Raw genomic sequence first — 18,709 nt, forward strand, 5'->3', positions numbered from 1 at the left:
CTTCAGTGAAGGTAAGATAAATAAATACATTTACATAGAATACTTTTTGGCAGATAAGTGCTAATTACATATATGTAATGCTTTATTAAATTTATGAAATATTGTAACTAAAATTTTCTTTTTGGAAATTAACTAAATCCAGATACATGTTAATATGATATGACTAAAAACAAATAGGAAGAAATTGAAATTCCTTTTCATCCACATATAGAGCTGCCATTTTACTATTTGGAGAATGTGATGTTAAAATTGGACCCCAAAGGATTTTCTTTTTTTTTTTTTTTTAATTATTATTATACTTTAAATTCTAGGGTACATGTGCATAACGTGCAGGTTTGTTACATATGTATACTTGTGCCATGTTGGTGTGCTGCACCCATCAACTCATCAGCACCCATCAACTCATCATTTACATCAGGTATAACTCCCAATGCAATCCCTCCCCCCTCTCCCCTCCCCATGATAGGCCCCGGTGTGTGATGTTCCCCTTCCCGAGTCCAAGTGATCTCATTGTTCAGTTCCCACCTATGAGTGAGAACATGCGGTGTTTGGTTTTCCGTTCTTGTGATAGTTTGCTGAGAATGATGGTTTCCAGCTGCATCCATGTCCCTACAACGGACACAAACTCATCCTTTTTTATGGCTGCATAGTATTTCATGGTGTATATGTGCCACATTTTCTCAATCCAGTCTGTCACTGATGGACATTTGAGTTGATTCCAAGTCTTTGCTATTGTGAATAGTGCCACAATAAACATACGTGTGCATATGTCTTTATAGCAGCGTGATTTATAATCCCAAAGGATTTTGTTATGTTTTCATTGTAAAATACCATCACCAGTGAGAGTCTTGAGTTCACTAACATTGTGACCTTCTGGAGGGAGAGTTGTTGGGGGTTATTGAGAATGGTATTTTTTTCATGTGTCTTGTTTCTGATTCAAGTGACATGCACAAACTGAAAAAAAAAAAAGAAACTTGCAGGGCACCTATTGCTCTAAATGCATAATATAACTTGCTGCCAGAACCAGATATGTTGAAAAAAAGAAAATAAAACCACCTTCTTTCTATAGCCACTAAAGCAAAGTTTACTCTTCTAACAAATTTGTATTTTATTTTGCATTGCCACATATGTGCTTATTTAAAAACTACATCCCTTTGGCAGTAATTGTTCAGGATAAGTAGGTATTACAGCTTGATGTTTGTGTGTTCTAATTCTAAGTGTTCTTTTATTCCAGATCATATAGAGCAGTTAAAGCAACTGTAACAGCATTTTTTGAAATACATTGTAAAATAATAAAAGGTAACATAATTAAAATTGAATGTATATTAAAAAGAAGAAAACAAGCATCAGTATATGTGAGACACTAAATACACTAGAAGAACTAGTATCTAAGAAAAAGAGTTAATATAGCAAACAGAAATATTAGAGTAAATATAATTAATACCTTCAGGGCTATGCAATGGAATTTCAAGGATATTGCAACCATGAGCCATAAAGTACATTAAATTGAAATATATTTGTTGAAATAAAATCATATGGTAAATTTTTCTTACTTAGTTTTATGAGTAATTAATTTTTTCATTAATTCAACAAATATGTTGACTATACTCCTTGTTAGGCGCAGCAATATCTTGTTACGTGTAATAATAGTATACTTTTCTGTACAGTTTGCAAAGGATTTTTCTCTAGCTCCTGATAACATCCCTTTAAAGTGAATAGGGCAGGGCAGGGCAGCTTTTATAGTTCATTTTACGCATCGGGGCATGTGGGTTGGAACAGAGTTAAATGTCTTGCTTACAGTGAAACAATCAGTGACAAAGCTGAAATTCACATCCAGGATTTAAAATTTCAAATACATAGCTCTTCCAAATTACATGGCTACTGCAGGAAATGTAATGCTTATTCTACCTTATAGAGTGAAATAGCCACTATGACATTTTCTGAGGTCAGGGTACAATGGCGCTGAGAAGATGTGCATGTGAAGAATTATTAGATTTTTGTTTTCTACTCGTATTTTTTAAACATCACCAAGCACAAGATTTCTAGAGGCAGCTTCTATGTATACATAATAACTTGGATTTATGGTCTCAGGAAATAGCACAGTAGAAAACTTAGGGATATGACTTTTTAAAGAGTTTCGTAGGTTGTCTATTTCAGCCTGAAAGAAGTAGGTCATGAGGGTGACCACAGATTTATCAAGGTATTTAAGATTTTTTTTTATTTCAGCTGAAACTGCTTATCCTCAGATTTTGACAGTGATGGCATGAACTAGGGCTAAGGAAAAGCTCCTGATCCACCCGTGTTTGTGTTTTAGGACTTATTCAATGCCTGAAGCTCCAGTTTGCAAGCTTACTGGGGTAGCAGTGCAACCTGATCACAAATGTTCTTATCCCCATGGACATCTTCCAGGAATAAAATAGTTTCCTCCAATTCTATCTGGATTCTGAGAGCTTGTAAATAGACCCAGCCTCTGCAGGTGATGCAGCACAATGGATGAGCTTGGTGCCATTGAACTGTAAAGTACCATGAAGAGTGTCTGAAAGTTGAAATTAACTTTTTATTAGCATGACACAGCTGTGGGCTCTTTCATCTTGTCAGCAGCAAATTTCTGGTTCTCTCACTTGCCTTTTCATAGACCTCACATTGGTTCACCTCCAGCTATTCCTGCCGTTCTAACAGGCACTGTCCTGCTCCTTGTCCGCTTTTTCTAGTCCTACCGCTTCTTTTTGTGCCTTTTTGATGTTTCAAAAGAAGCGTGGAATGTGATAGACCTTTCATTTTCAAATGTGCTTTTACTGGCTTTGATGCTGCATCAGAGTAACAGCCTGGAAAGACTGGGTGAAGGAGAAATGGGGGACCAGCTCTCCGAAGGGCTGAGTGAATAACCTCAGATATGCTATATTTTCCTATCTATGTCAAGAATGTGGGTTAAACAATGTCTTCGCTTCCCTACATTTTGCAAGCCACCTGTCAGGTTTGTTGTCTGGATACCTGACAAAATATAGACCTCCAATGATCAGACTTGACCAGATTTGAAGTGGAATAATCCTTGATTTAGCAGCATAGCAATGCACACTTTCTTCTTTGTTTCTCTATTCTGAATAATTAGGGTTAGGGAGGCAGTTCATGCTTTGTTTTCTATGTACCTTGTCTTTCTCCATTTGGCCACTCTAATAGGCATCTTGCTTTTGCCTGTGAGCATTTAAAGCCATAACCTTTTGAAAGAAATAACCTGAAACAGCTGAGAATGTATGAATATTTGCTCTGTTATGCACTTTTGATTTCTGGAACATCATGTTTCAAATTGCAGTGGAAACAAAAGGCCTCTTTATGACATCCAGTAATCGTACATTTTGTTCTCAAAAGATTTGTTAAACTTAAGTATAGAAGGTCATTTAAAGATTAAGGTAGAACAATAAAAAAATGAAAAATTCATCCTACATTATCAATATTTTTGGTTTAAAATATCCGGTTATTTGTATTTTCTGTGATTTTAGCTATGTGGAAAAGAGAAGTATTGCACTCTACTGGTTTAATGAGAGTGAAAAAGTTCTTCTCTAAAGGATATAAAGACATCTGCATTAATACCATTTGAATTCCATTATTCGAACAACTGTAATCTCACACAGTACATTCACGAAAAAAGTCAAATTCACAATTAAAACTAGAGGCAAAACTCATGGGCCAAAATTACTGTAAGCGTAGGAGAGTTTAGATTGTCTTGTATTTAGACTTCAGCCATCACTTCATTAGGTTGTCCCAAGTTCATTGAGTATTCTTGTCACCTTAAAAACAATGGCTCATTTATTTCATAGGAATCTAGGAAGAACATACATCAGGCAAGTTAAATGAAAACACACTCTAATTACCTAAGGAAAATATACTCAATTTATTTAAATTACTGTTTTGTTCTCCAGGCATTCTAAATGAGAATATGACATAGAATTGAGATGAGATTCTTTTAGTTCCTTTATTCCTTGTTGAAAATATCCTAGAACAGTTAATTTGGTGAATATGCGATATTAAAAATATGTATTTAATAAACATAACAGAAATATGTTCTAGAACCTGCTGTAAATTAGATAGAGTAGGCTTGCTTGTGAGAAATGCAGCTCTTCAGAATATACCAGCACTGGAGCACTTGATATCTTTATTTTTTTATGTCACCTCACATGGCGGAGATGATAAGGATTTGTAGATCTGAGTTTCTCAGGGTACGGACCCCTCCATCACCTAATGGCTTTTTCCTTACTAATTAAGGCTATCCAATTAAAAAAAAATCCCCTGAATAGTTGTATTGTTGACTATAAGGCAGAGAGATCTGGTTATATATAGTGTTTTTGTTGAATATTTTTGTTAGCTTTAAATTCTGTTTAATATTTTAAGGACTGAGTTTCACATTTATGGCACATTAGATAGCAGATATAATAGACATTAAAGAGTTAGGTACAGACATTTTATAACTGGAAGACTGGTTGTTCACCTTGCGGAGTTAGAGATACAGAATATGAAATAAAATACCATTACTATGGAGAGGAATATCAATTGCAAACGATGTTCTGCTCCAAAAAATATGGAGACAATTATGCATTTGGGCTTTTGGTTCAGATTATTCCATGTTTAACAAGTGAGCTAGCTTGTTTTCCCTAAGTGCTTCTAGGAATTCTCCTTAAAGAAAAGCACAAAATTAGGAATATAAGACAGTGTAAGGACCTAGAGGTCAAATATTTAAAACTGAAAATTAGTTAACTTAAAAATGGTTCAATAAATTCCATTTAGAATGCTGCCCTTGAGATGTGGCTTGTTCCATTTACTTTGAATATTTCAGATTATATGTTGAGAAGTGACATTGACTTTAAGTTCTAAAGGTGAATGCGTAATTTAGTTATGCTTGATTTTGAAGAATGTGTCTCATAATTTGAGAGCTTCTCATATATGTTTTTAGTTCTTTTAAAAAAAATTACAATGAAGTCATACCTTGGAGATATTGCTGGTTTGGTACCAGACCGCCACAATAAAGCAAATATTGCAATAAAGTGAGTCACCTGAATATTTTGATTTCTCAGTACATATAAATGTGTGTGTAAATTATATGTTCACACTATATTGTAGTCTATTAAGTGTGCAATAGCATTATATCTAAAAAAAGTACATATCTCAATTAAAAGTACTTTATTACTAAAAATTGCTAATGTTCATCTGAGCTATTAGTGAGCCATAATAATTTTGCTGGTGGAAGGTGCTCCCTTGATGTTGATGGTTGCTGAAGGTTGGGGTGGCTGTGGCAATTTCTTAAAATAAGACAACAGTGAAGATTGCTGAATTGATTGACTTTTCCCTTTATGAAAGATTTCTCTGTTGCATGTGATGCTGTGTGATAGCATTTTACTCACAGAAGAACTTTCAAAATTAGTCATTGTTCACAAACCCTGCCACTGCTTTATCAATTAAGTTTATATACTATTCGAAATACTTTGTTGTCATTTCAAGAATGTTCACAGTAACTTCATCAGGAGTAGGTTTCATCTCAAGAAACCATTTTCTTTGCTCATTCATTACAAGCAACTCCTTCTCCATTATTTTATCATGAGATTGCAGCAATTCAGTCACATCTTCAAGTTTCACTTCTAATTCTAGTTATCTTGCAATTTCTACCACATCTGCAATAACTTATTCCACTGATGTCTCGAACCCTTCAAAGTCATCTATGTGAGTTGGAGTAAACTTTTTCCAAATTCCTGTCAATGTTGACATTTTGACCACCTCCCATGAATTACCAGTGTTCTTAATGGCATCTAGAATAATGAATCCTTTCCAGAAGGTTTTCAATTTACTCTTTCCAGATCCATCAGAGGAATCACTATCTGTGACAGCTATAACTTGATAAATGTATTTCTTAAATAATTGAATCCCTGAATAGACCAATAATGAGTTCTGAAATTGAGGCAGTAATAAATAGCCTACCAACCAAAAAAATAAAAAAAGCCCTAGGACCAGACAGATTCACAGCAGAATTTCCATCACACGCACAAAGAGGAGCTGGTACCATTTCTGGTGAAATGATTTCAAAACATTGAAAAGGAGGGACTCCTCCCTAACTATTTCTATGAGGCCAGTATCATCCTGATACCAAGATCTGGCAGAGACACAACAACAACAAAAAAGAAAACTTCAGGCCAATATCCTTGATGAATATCAATGCAAAAATCCTCAATAAAATACTGGCAAACCAAATTCAGCAACACATCAAGAAACTTATCCACCACAATCAAGTTGGCTTCATCACCAGGATGCAAGATTGGTTTAACATACACAAATCTATAAAAGTGATTCATCACATAAACAGAACTAACAACAAAATCCACATGATTATCTCAATAGATGCAGAAAAAGCCTTACACAAAATTCAACATCCCTTCATGTTAAAAACTCTCAATAAACTAGGTATTGAAGGAAAATACCTCAAACTAATGAGAGCTATACATGACAAACCCACAACCAACATCATACTGAATGGGCAAAAGCTGGAAGTAGTCCCCTTGAAAACCAGCGCAAGACAAGGATGTCCTCTTTCATCACTCCTATTAGACATAGTACTGGAAGTTCTGGCCAAGAAATCAGGCAAGAGAAAGAAATAAAGTGTATCCAAATAGGAAGAGAAAAAGTCAAATTATCTTTGTTTGAACATGACATGATCTTATATCTAGAAAACACCATTGTCTCAGCCAAAAAGCTTCTTAAACTGATAAGCAACTTTAGCAAAGCCTCAGGATATAAAATCAATGTGCAAAAATTGCTAGCATTCCTATATACCAACAACAGGCAAGTAGAGGGCCAAATCATGAAAGAACTCCCATTCATAAATGCTACCACAATAAGATACCTAGGAACACAAGTGAAGGACATCTTCAAGGAGAACTACAAAACACTGCTCAAAGAAATCAGAGAGGACACAAACAAATGGAGGAACATTCCATGCTCATGGATAGGAAGAATCAATATCATGAAAATGGCCATACTGCCCAAAGTAATTTATAGATTGAATGCTATTGCCATTATACTACTATTGATATTCTTCAGAAAATTAGGAAAAACTGTTTTAAAATTCATATGGAACTAAAAAAGAGTCCAAATAGCCAAGCAATTCTAAGCACAAAGAACAAAGCTGGGGGCATCATACTACCTGACTTCAAATGATACTATAAGGCAATAGTAATCAAAACAGCATGGTACTAGTACAAAAACAGAAACATAGACCAATAGAACAGAATAGAGACCTCAGAAATAAGACCACACACCTACAACCATCTGATCTTTGACAAACCAGACAAAAACAAGCAATGGGGAAAGGATTTCCTATTTAATAAACGGTGCTGGGAGAGCTGGTTAGCCAAATGCAGAAGATTGAAACTGGACCTCTTCCTTATGCCATACACAAAAATTAACTCAAGATGGATTAAAGACTTAAGCCCAAAACCTTAAACTGTAAAAACCCTAGAAGAAAATCTAGGCAATAGCATTCAGGACATAGGCACAGGCAAAGATTTCAAGTGTAACAAAAGCAAAAATTGACAAATGGGATCTATTTAAACTACAGAGGTTCTGCACAGCAAAAGAAACAATCATCAGAGTGAACAGATTGCCTACAGAATGGGAGAAAATTTTTGCAATCTATCCATCAGACAAAGGTCTAATATTCAGAGTCTATAAGGAACTTAAACAAATTTATGAGAAAGAAACAACCCCATTACAAAGTGGGCAGAGGACATGAACAGACACTTCTCAAAAGAAGACATACATGTGGCCAACAAACATATGAAAAAAAGCTTAACATAACTGATCATTAGAGAAGTGCAAATCAAAACTATAATGAGATACCATCTCACACCAGTCAGGATGGCTATTATTAAAAAGTCAAAAAACAACAGATGCTGGCAAGTTTACAGAGAGACAAGAATGCTTTTACACTGTTGGTGGGAGTGTGAATTAGTGCAACCATTGTGGAGAACAGTATGACAATTCCTCAAAAACCTAGAGGCAGAAATACCATTTGACCCAACAATGTTATTACTGGGTATATACCCAAAGGAATATAAATCATTCTATTATAAAGATACATGCACGGGGGTATGTTCATTGCAGCACTATTCACAATAGCAAAGACATGGGATCAATATATATGCCCATCGGTGATAGACTGGATAAAGAAAATGGGGTAAAAATACACCATGGAATACTATTCAGCTATAAAAAGGAAGGAGATCATGTCCTTTGTAGGGACATGAATGGAGTTGGAAGCCATTGTCCTCAACAAACTAATGCAGGAACAGAAAACCAAGCACTGCATGTTCTCACTTGGAAGTGGGAGCTGAATGATGAGAACACATGGACACATGAACAGGAATAACACACACTGGGGCCTGTTGGTTAGGTGGGGGTGGGAGAGCATCAGGAAGAATAGCTAATGGATGCTAGGCTTAATACTTAGGTAATAAAATGATCTGTGCAGCAAACCACCATGGCATATGTTTACTTATGTAACAGACCTGCACATCCTGCACGTGTACCCCTGAACTTAAAAATAAAAGATGAAGAAGAAAAAAGTTAAAATAAGTCCTTGGTCCATGGGCTGCAGAATGCATGTTGTGTTAGCAGGTGTGAAAAAATTCTCCTTGTATATCTCCTTTAGATTTTTTTTATGACCAGGTGCATTGCCAATGAATAGTCATATTTTGAAAAACATTTCTTTAAGTAGTTGGTCTCAACAGTAGGTTTAAAGTATTCAGTAAATATTAAAATATTAAGCCATGCATAAACAGATGTGTTATCAAACAGGCTTTGTTGTTAGGTTTACAGAGCACAAGCAGAATAGATTTACCATAATTCTTAAGGGCCCTAGATTTCCAAAATGGTCAATGAACATTGTCTTCAACTGTAAGTCACCAGGTGCATTAGCTCCTAAGAAAAGAGTTACCCTGACCTTTGAAGCTTTGAAGCCAAGCATTGACTTCTAGCTCTGAAAGTCCTAGATGGCATCTTCTTCCAATAGAAGGCTATTTTCTCTACATTGAAAATCTTTTTTTTTTTTTTTTTTTTGAGATGGAGTTTCATTCTGTCACCCAGGCTAGAGTACAGTGGCGTGATTTTGGATCACTGAAACCTCTGCCTCCTGAGTTCAAGTAGTTCTCCTGCCTCAGCCTCCCAAGCAGCTGGGATCACAGGCACCCACCACCATGACTAGATAATTTTTGTATTTATTTAGTCGAGACGGGGTTTCACCATGTTGGCCAGGGTGGCCTTGAACTCCTGACCTTAAGTTATCCGCCCACCTCAGCCTCCCAAAGTGCTGGTATTACATTCATCAAAAATCTTTTGTTTAGCATAGCCACCTTCATCAATTATCTTAGATAGATTTTCTGGATAATTTGCTGCAGCTTCTGCGTCAGCACTGCTGCGTCACCTTACACCTTTACATCATGAAGCAACCTCTCTGCTAGTTGTAAACTTTTCTTCTGTAGTCTCTTCACCTCTTAGTCTTCACAGAATTGAAGAGAGTTAGGGCCTTGCTCTGGATTAGGCTTTGGTTTAAGGAGATGTTGTAGCTGGTTTGATCTTCTATCCAGACCACTAAAATGTTTTCCTTATCAGCAATAAGGTTGTTTCTCTTTCTTACCATTTGTGTGTTCACTGGAGTAGCACATTTCATTTCCTTTAGGACATTTTCCTTCGCATTCACAACTTGGCTGTTTGGCACAAGAGGTCTAGTGTTCAGCTTATCTCAGCTTTTGACATGCCCCAATCATTAGGCTTAATCATTTCTAGCTTTTGACATGTCATTCTTCCTTTTACTTGAACACCTGGAGGCAATTGTGTGGTTATTCATTGGCCTATTTTCAATATTGTTGTATCTTAGGGAATAGAGAGGCCTGAATAGAGGGAGAGAGATAAGGGAAGAGCCAGATAGCAGAGCAGTCAGAACACACACATTTATTAAGTTCACTGTCTTATATGGGTGCAACTTGTGGTGCCCCAGAACAATTATAATAGTAACCTCAAAAATCACTGATCACAGATTACCATAACAGATACAACAATAATGAAAAAGTTGGAAATATTTCAAGAATTACCAAAATGTAACACAGAGACAAGAAGTAAGCAAACGCTGTTGGAAAAGTGGTGCTGATAGACTTGCTTGACATGAGTTGCCACAAATCTTTAATTTATTAAAAAAAAAAAATGCTGTATCTGTGAAGTACAATAAAGCAAAGTGAAATAAATCGAGGTGTGCCTGTATATGTGTTCTCATTGTAGATGATATATACAATGAAGAGTATGCAAAACAAAATGCTAAGCCTCTCTTCTGCTTTCCACCCTTCTATTCCATATTCTTTCCTAACTGTAACTCCTATAACTAGCGTTACAGATTCTTGCATCTTCTTTTCTATTTATGATTATGGATTCATACACATTATGTTATATGAAAACTTATGCATACACATATATGTCTATTAGAGTTCTCCAGAAAAACAGAACCAATAAAAATATATACACACACACACACACACGTGTCTGTTTATATATGTAAATGTGTGTATATGCATATATATGTGTGTATGTGTGTGTGTGTATTTAAAAAACAGTCACGATGTTTTGTTCAACAATGGACCACATATACAACAGTGGTACCATAAGATTATAATGAAGCTGAAATTTCGTATCACATAAATGCTTATCATTATGTTACTATTTCCTTACACTATTCAGCACAGTAACATTTGTACAGATTTGGAGCCTAGGAGCAATAGCCCATCGCATGTAGCCTATGCTATTGCTCCTAGGCTCCAAATCTGTACAAATGTTACTGTCCTGAATAGTATGTAGTAGGCTATATCATCTAGGTTTATATAAGTACACTCTATGATGTTCATACAATGGCAAAACCACCTAATGCACTTCTCAGAATGTATCCCTCTCAGCTGATGCACGTGTGCATGTGTGTGTGTGTATACACTAAAGTAATTTATAAGGTATTGGCTAATGTAATTATGGAGGTTGAGGACTCCCATGATCTGCTGTCTGCAAGCTGAAGACCTGGAAGGCCAGTGGTGTAGTTTGAAGATTTGCGACCTAGAGAGCCAATAGTGTAGATTTCAGTTAATGTCTGAAGACGTGAGAGCCAGGAGTATCAAGGGCAAGAGGAGATCGATGTTCCAGCTCAAGCATTTAGGCAGAGAGGGAGGGCCAATCATTCCTTCCTCTACCATTTTTTTCTATCCAGAGCCTCAGTGCATTGGATGATGCCCATCCACATTGGGCAGAGTAATCCTCTTTACTCAGTCTACAGATTTAAATGCTAATCTCTTTTGAAAACACTCTCATAGACACACCCAGCAATTATGTTTAACCAGATACCTGGGCATCCTGTAATTCAGTCACATTGATGATAAAATTAACTATCACGACAGAAATATTTTAAAAATACATGGGATTAAATATGTAAATTTTGGTCTGTGATTTGCAACTCGCTGTTTTTTTTTTTCTTAGTATCATGCTGTATTTTTCTGTATTGACCTATTTAGGGTCACCTCTTTTTTTTTTTTTCAGTGATTGTATAGTATTCCATGGCATGAATGTGTCATAATTTATTTAACCACTCCCTTTTTTTTGGTGATCATTAGGATGTTTCTATTTTCTTTTCTTTTTCAGCATTTCAAAACAATGAGAAAATTAACATAAATGTGTGTGCATCTTTTATGTATTTAAAAGAGAATTTCTTTTGGATAGATTCCTAGAAATGGAATTGCCCAGTCAAAGAGCACACATGATTTAAGACTGGATAAATTCTGCTGGAGTTGATATTCAGCTGGTGTATACTGGGGACAGTGTGTTGGCAGGACCTTAACAACTGGTGGTAGCTGACACCTGTTCAGAGGAGCTAATGCCTGTGCCAAACTGGATGTTAAATTCTTGAATTTTATTCCTGACATTGCCTTTCAAAAAGATTTCATTAATTTATACTCATTTCAAAAGTGTACAAGAATGTCTGTTTCTTGCATTTCTCACACATAGTTAAGTTTTTTTTTAACTGTTGCCAATCTGAGAGATAAAAAATGATAAAAAGGGTGTTGCTGTTCAATAGGTAAGTTTCAGTTATGCAAGATGAATAGCTTCCAGAGATCTGCTGTACAACATTGTGCCTGTAGTCAGCAATACTGTATTGTGCACATATAAATTTGTTAAGAGGGTAGATGCCATCCTAAGTGTTCTTACCACAATAATACCCACCCCCTGATATTTTATTTTAAAATTTTATATTTCCCTAATAATTGGTGAGGTGGTTTCATCTCATAAGTTTGTTGGTCATTGTTGTTTATTCTGGGCATTGCCTATTCATTTGTTATGTTATTTTCTACTGGGCTGTTTGGCTTTGTTTAATAAAAGGTCAAGTAATTTTTATATAGTATAGATATTAAGCTTTTGTAGAATATGCTACAGATGTTTTTTCTCTGTCAGTCACTTGTCCCGGACTCAGTTTTTAGTCTTTTGTTATAAACAGGCTTTTAATTTTTATGAGCTAAAAACTCTCAGTTTATCCTTTAGGACATTTCCACTTTTTGGCTTGCTTAGGGAGGCCTTTTACATTCTAAAATTATAGAAACATCCTTCTGAATTTCCCCTTAACAAATGCACACAAAAATTTAGTTCTTTAATCCATCTATAGTTTGTAAATGCTGTACGCAATGTTACAGCCCTAGTTGTGGAACTGGGATCTAAATTTATTTTTTCCTTACAAACAGTTGATTGTCTTATGCCATTTATCGAATAGTCCATTTCTTCCCTTAATTTGAAATATCAACTTTATTATAAATTTTATAACTAAAATTCCCATGTATGTGTGGGTATGCTTCTGGTCTCTATTCTATTGACTTGTTTTTTGATTTCTGCATGATACCAAATTGTCTCAATTAGTAGAATATGTTAGTATGGTTTGCTGTCTGGAGAGCAATATCTGCGGATGCTCAGTATAAACTTGGACTTTTTCTTGATTTAATTGTGTCTTCATATCTGAATTCTCAAAAACAGTGTTTTTGTTTTTTCCACTATTTTTCAGTTTTCTAGCTTTCAGCAGCTGAATTCTGATTGTACTCACTTGTCCCCAATGCTTCAAATTTTTCATTGTTTTCCTACTTAAGTTAGTATTTCTGGGCACAAGTGACTGCTTCTCCTCTGGCTAAGTCTTTTATTGGTGGAGATATTAATGAATTAAGTTATAAATAAGAATATTTTTTATAAAATATTATGAAATATTATAATTGTGTATAATATTTTACAATGTTACAAAATATTATTAGTTTGAATTTTTAGGTTCACGTGATTCTTTTTGCCAGCCATGTAGTATTACATGGTATGAATGAGTCATAACTTATTCATCCACTCTATTTTTAATGATTGTTATATTTGCCTCCATTTTTCAAAATTTTCTTTTCCAAATAATGATGAAAAAAACATCAATGTACATACATCTTTGTGCACTTAAAATGAGAATTTCTTTGGGATAGGTTCCTAGAAATGGAACTGCTGGGTCAATGAAATAAATGTCTGTGTTATTCAAGAGCAATTCAAGAGCAATGCTAATTACATTTAAGATGGCTAAGTCTTTTCTTCCTCGCCCTCTCTCTTTGAGAAACTAGCTCCCAAGTAACAATGAGGCTGAAGACAAAAATGCAGAAATTTACTTATGAAACTCTAGGACGGAAGTAGAACCTGAAATCACCCTAAGTGAGGATAAACAGGTGATGGAAGGGTGGAGGCTGAAATGGTAGAGCCAGAGAAGACAATGTGGGCAGGGAGAATGGTGGCAAGAGAAAAGCTGAGTCCTCGAGGCTTTGCGAGGCACAAGGAGAACTGAGCCAGAGCAGCTCCAGGCTTGCAGCTCAGGCAAATGGAAGGTGGAGGAGATCCTGACTGAGCACAAGGGGACTAAGTAACTGGTGAGGCCCCCACCACCTCCCAGGCGGGCTCCCAGAATGCCTGCAGTTTACTGCCTGCAGAGGAGATTGTGGTGTCCTCAGAGAGAGCTGTCCTAAGAGAAAAACCTGACAAAATAGGCATGCACTGACACCTCCATCAAATTCCAGACACGTGTTTATCTCCACCAGATGTTTCTTACATATCTCATCTGTAAGGAATCCAAATCTGTACTCTATTTTGCCTCTTAAGTCTGCTTTTTATACCCATTTTGATAGTAATACTGCCATTGGGCTAGTCTCTCAAGCCGGAAAACCCAGTCATCATTGATTTCCTCTTTGTACTTCTCAGTAATGGAGTCTGCTAATTTTCAGTCCCTAAGAATCCTCCACATCTTTCCTGAGGACGACTTCCACTTTAGTACACGGCACAGAATCTCTCTGCAAGCTGATTTGACTAGTCTCCATCTTTCAGTCTGGCCTCATTAAACCTGTACCCTGTAGCCTGCAGGCTGCTGTACCTAAAATGAAAACCTGATCGTCATCCCCAGCCCTGCTCAGAACCCTTGGGCTGCTGTTCTTACTACCTATGGTGCTCCCTCCCTCAAGCCCTGTGAAGGGTTCTAAAATTGTATATGCTCCAGTGTAACCTGAATAGTGATCTTGAAATGCGTATTCCTGGGCCCATTTTAATTCAGTAAATGACCCTAGATGATTCTTCGCAAATGTTCTTGGCTTATAATAAGAAACTGGGGGCTACAGCATCCTGTCTAAATTCCTTAGCATGACATACATGGCTTTTAATACCCTGCTTTTGCCCACAATTTGTCTTCTTACTTCCCATTTGTTTGTGTTTCAGGGTTATCAAGCTGTTATTTCTCCTCCAGTCATACCATTTTGTTTCATATCTCTGTACATGGGACCCTGTCTTCCTTGCTTCAGACCTTCAGTGTCTAACTCAATCGCAAGTACATGAAACAGGGGTTCTTAACCCTGAGTTAATGGCTCTGAGAATCTGTGATGTTCCTGAAATTAATATGCAATATTTTGTGCATTTGAGTGTGTGAATATATAAAAATGCATCAATGCGAATATCTAATTTATCTACAAAGACATTCTTTCAATTGTCATCAGATTCTGAAAGTGGACCATAGGCCCCCCCAAAAAAGAGTAAAAGTCCCTGATGGAAGGATATAAATAACATTTTCTTGAATTCAGTTGAAAAAAATCCATTTGAATAATTAATTTTTACTCAAGCTGACACAGTTGATGACTAAAGTGTGTGTGTGTGTGTGTGTGTGTGTGAGTCAGAGAGGATAAAACCAATATGGTTCATTTAGATGAGAGTAAGATCTGTTCACTGGTAGCTTTAATGGCATCTACTTATTCTGGTTTCAGTGGGGAACTAATGTGTATTTTAGAATAAATCAGGCCAAAAATACTTGCACATGTCCGATATCCATTAGAGAACAAAAGTTTTATTTTGTTTTTTTAACATAAGTCCCTAAATAATTGATTCTGCTCTTTTCCTTAGTGTGTGGACTAAGAGGATTGATTCTTTTGATTGACTTAAGTCTGTTCCAGATCAATAGAACAATCCAATTGGCATTTCCACCACTGCACTGACGGAATTCACTGGCTATTTTGGTGCTGGAGAGAAAGCCCCAGTGTCTCTAATCCAAGTCTTCCCTGTTGGAGTATAGTCTATGCTGGAGGTTCAGTTCAGGAGCATTGAGCTTCATGTAAATAAAGTTTTTAGTTTTGTGGCCTTGGGACAATCTCCCAAAATTATCTAGTCGATCTTGACTTTTTAAAAGTGTGCTGGCTCTGGGTGCCATTCAGCCCTACCAATGTACAGCATTGGGAAAATAATGGTTTGGGGGAAAAGTGATGTGATAATTCAATCAGTAGATTAAGAAAATAGGTTCAGTAAGGCATTCCCATGCATCCCCTCTTCATTAACATCACATATTTAAATGTAATTAATCAGTCATTTCAGTGAAAATGGAAAGCTAATTGGTCTTATCTTGATGAATTTGAATACATGCTAACACTTAAGATGCTTGATAGAGTTCAAAAGACGTAGTGAGTTGTTAACCAAATGCCAAATGGAGTAGATAAGTCATGTTTCTATTCTTTTCAGATTCCCTGTTTCTTACTACAGTCAGTGTCAACCCAGATATGATGTCATCCTGGCACTTCATGTCTGTTTGTTTGGTAGGGAAAAAGCAAGGAATAAATAGATGAGCAGTAATTTTCTCTACCTGAACTCAGGCATCAAGAAGGTGTTGGAGGAATGTCCCAATGTCATTTATCTTGATAATATCCCAAACTAATAAAACACTGTGTTGGCCTCTTCCTCTTCTGTTTTCTCTCTGTTGGTATTCTCTGGGTGATGTTGGCTTTGACATGTGTGGGCTTTACATCATATCCAAGAGGAGATGGAAGGAGTTTGGTACTCTTTTGAAAAGTCTGTCAAAAACAGAATTTTAAAATTATATCTGGATATTTGAAAAGGTGTATAAATACACGTATTCTGTTATTAGGTTTTAACTTTAAGCTTTGTTGATCTATATTTTATGTTTAATTATACTGGTTGCTGCCAAGGAGGTTTTGGCTTGAGTAATTCTGAGACAGTGACTTTTGCTTTGAAATCTGCTCTAGTGAGCCACCAAGCTCCAGTATGAGTGCAGAAGTCTTAACAAATATGAAGACTCTCAATTTGAGAACATCTTTCAATTAAAAATAAAATTCCCGTTTGATTGTGAGCCCCTTAAAGTTAGAGACTTCTGTCATGCCCATGTATTTCTGCACTTGGTTTAAAGCCTGGTGTATATTTGGAGCTCAGTAAATATTTAAACTCATAGAAGAATAACAGAAAGAATGAAAGAATTCCCTCAAACAGAGAGAGTGGGTATCCTAGAATCACTTTCAATGACTGATGTAAATAATTACCTTGTACCAAGCACAGAGGTTGCCATATAACATGATGTAGAAAGAGAACCTGAAACTTGACAGGTTTACACAATTTGATGCTACAGGGCACAGGCAAGATTTAAACCCAATGCATTTCCCAACTTACTACAGAGTTACCATACATGCATTAATGGAGATGCAACTTTGTAACTTTTGATGGGAAGAGGAAGAAATTATCACTAAAATAGAATAATCTTAACATATTTGAATAAAACATGAAGCTGACAGCAGCATATGAGTTTATTCTAGCCCAATAATCTAAATACCAATAGTTGACCCTCCCTCCCCTATTTTACTTCCCTCCACACAGCATTTATGACATTCCTCTGTTAATACAGGCACACCTTGTTTTGTTGTGCTTTACTATGTTGCACTTCCCAGATTCTGTGCTTTTTACAAATTGAAAGCTTGTGGCAAACCTGTGTTGAGCAAATCTCTCAGTGTCATTTTTCCGATAGCATATGCTCACTTTGTATCTCTGTGTCAATTTTGCTCAGTCTTGCAATATTTTCAGCTTTTAAATTATTCTTATATCTGTTATAGTGATCTATGATCCATCTTCTTTGATGTTATTATTGTACTGTTACAGTATGCCACGAACCACACCCATCCATATAACATGGTGAACTTAATTAATCAATGTGTTCTTGCCTCTCTTCCTATTCTCAGGCCTTCCTAACCCATGAGGCAAAATAATATTGATAAAAGGCCAATTTACAACCCTACAATGTCATTTAAGTGTTCAAGTGAATGGAAGAGTTGTATCACTTTAAATCGAAAGCTAGAAAATGAATACTGTTAGTGAGGAAAGCATGTCAAAAGCTGAGATAGGCAAAAAGCTAGACCTCTTGTACCAAATGCTTAACCAAGTTGTGAACATACAGAAAAAGAAAGTTCATGAAGGAAATTAAAAGTGCTACCTCAGTGAACACACAAATGATAAGTAAAAGAAACAACCTTATTGCTGATAGGGAGAACATTTTATTGGTGTGAATAGAAGATCAAAGCAGCTACAGCATTTTCTTAAGCCATAGCCTAATCTAGAGCAGGTCCCTAATTCTCTTCAATTCTATGAAGGCTGAAAGAGGTGAAGAAGCTGCAAGAAGAAAAGTTTGAAGCTAGAGTTTGCTTCATAAGATTTAAGAAAAGAAGCCATTTCCATGACATAAAATTGCAAGGTGAAGCAGCAAGTAGAAGCTGCAGCAAACTATGTAGAAAATCTAGCTGAGATCATTGATGAAGGTGGCCACACTAAACAACAAGATTTTTCATGTAGACAAAACAGGTTCATATTGAAAGAAGATGCCATATAGGACTTTCATAGTTAGAGAGGATAAGTTAATGCCTGGCTTCAAAGCTTCAAAGGACAGAGTAACTCTCTTCTTAGGGGCTAACGCAGCAGTGGTTTTAGGTGAAGTCAGTGCTCATTTACCATTCTGAAAATCCTAGACTCCTTATGAATTATGCTAAATCTACTCTGCTTGTGCTCTATAAATGGAAAAACAAAGCCTGGATGACAGCATATATGTTCACAACACGGTTTACCAAATATTTTAAGTACACTCTTGAGATCTACTGCTCAGAAAAAAAGATTCTCTTCTACATATGACTGCTCATTGACAACGCACCTGGTCATCCAAGAGCTGTGATGGAGATGTACAAGGAGATTAATGTTGTTGTTATGCCCTCTAACACAACATCTATTCTGCAGCCCATGAATCAGAGTAATTTTGACTTTCAAGTCTTATTACTGACGAAACACATTT

The 18,709-nt window shown here is 36.2% G+C and overlaps 1 long non-coding RNA gene across 1 annotated transcript in view; it reads left to right on the forward strand.

Moving 5' to 3' along the window:
• LOC110743335 overlaps positions 1–18,053 on the forward strand; it is a 140,885-nt gene extending 122,832 nt beyond the window's left edge. The window contains exon 3 of the long non-coding RNA XR_002522223.2: positions 14,827–18,053. This is a non-coding gene — a long non-coding RNA (uncharacterized LOC110743335). The remainder of the gene's footprint in view (positions 1–14,826) is intronic.
• The last annotated feature ends 656 nt before the right edge of the window (positions 18,054–18,709 follow it).

Source organism: Papio anubis, chromosome 3 (assembly GCF_008728515.1).
Source record: "Papio anubis isolate 15944 chromosome 3, Panubis1.0, whole genome shotgun sequence".
Lineage (NCBI taxonomy): Eukaryota > Metazoa > Chordata > Mammalia > Primates > Cercopithecidae > Papio > Papio anubis.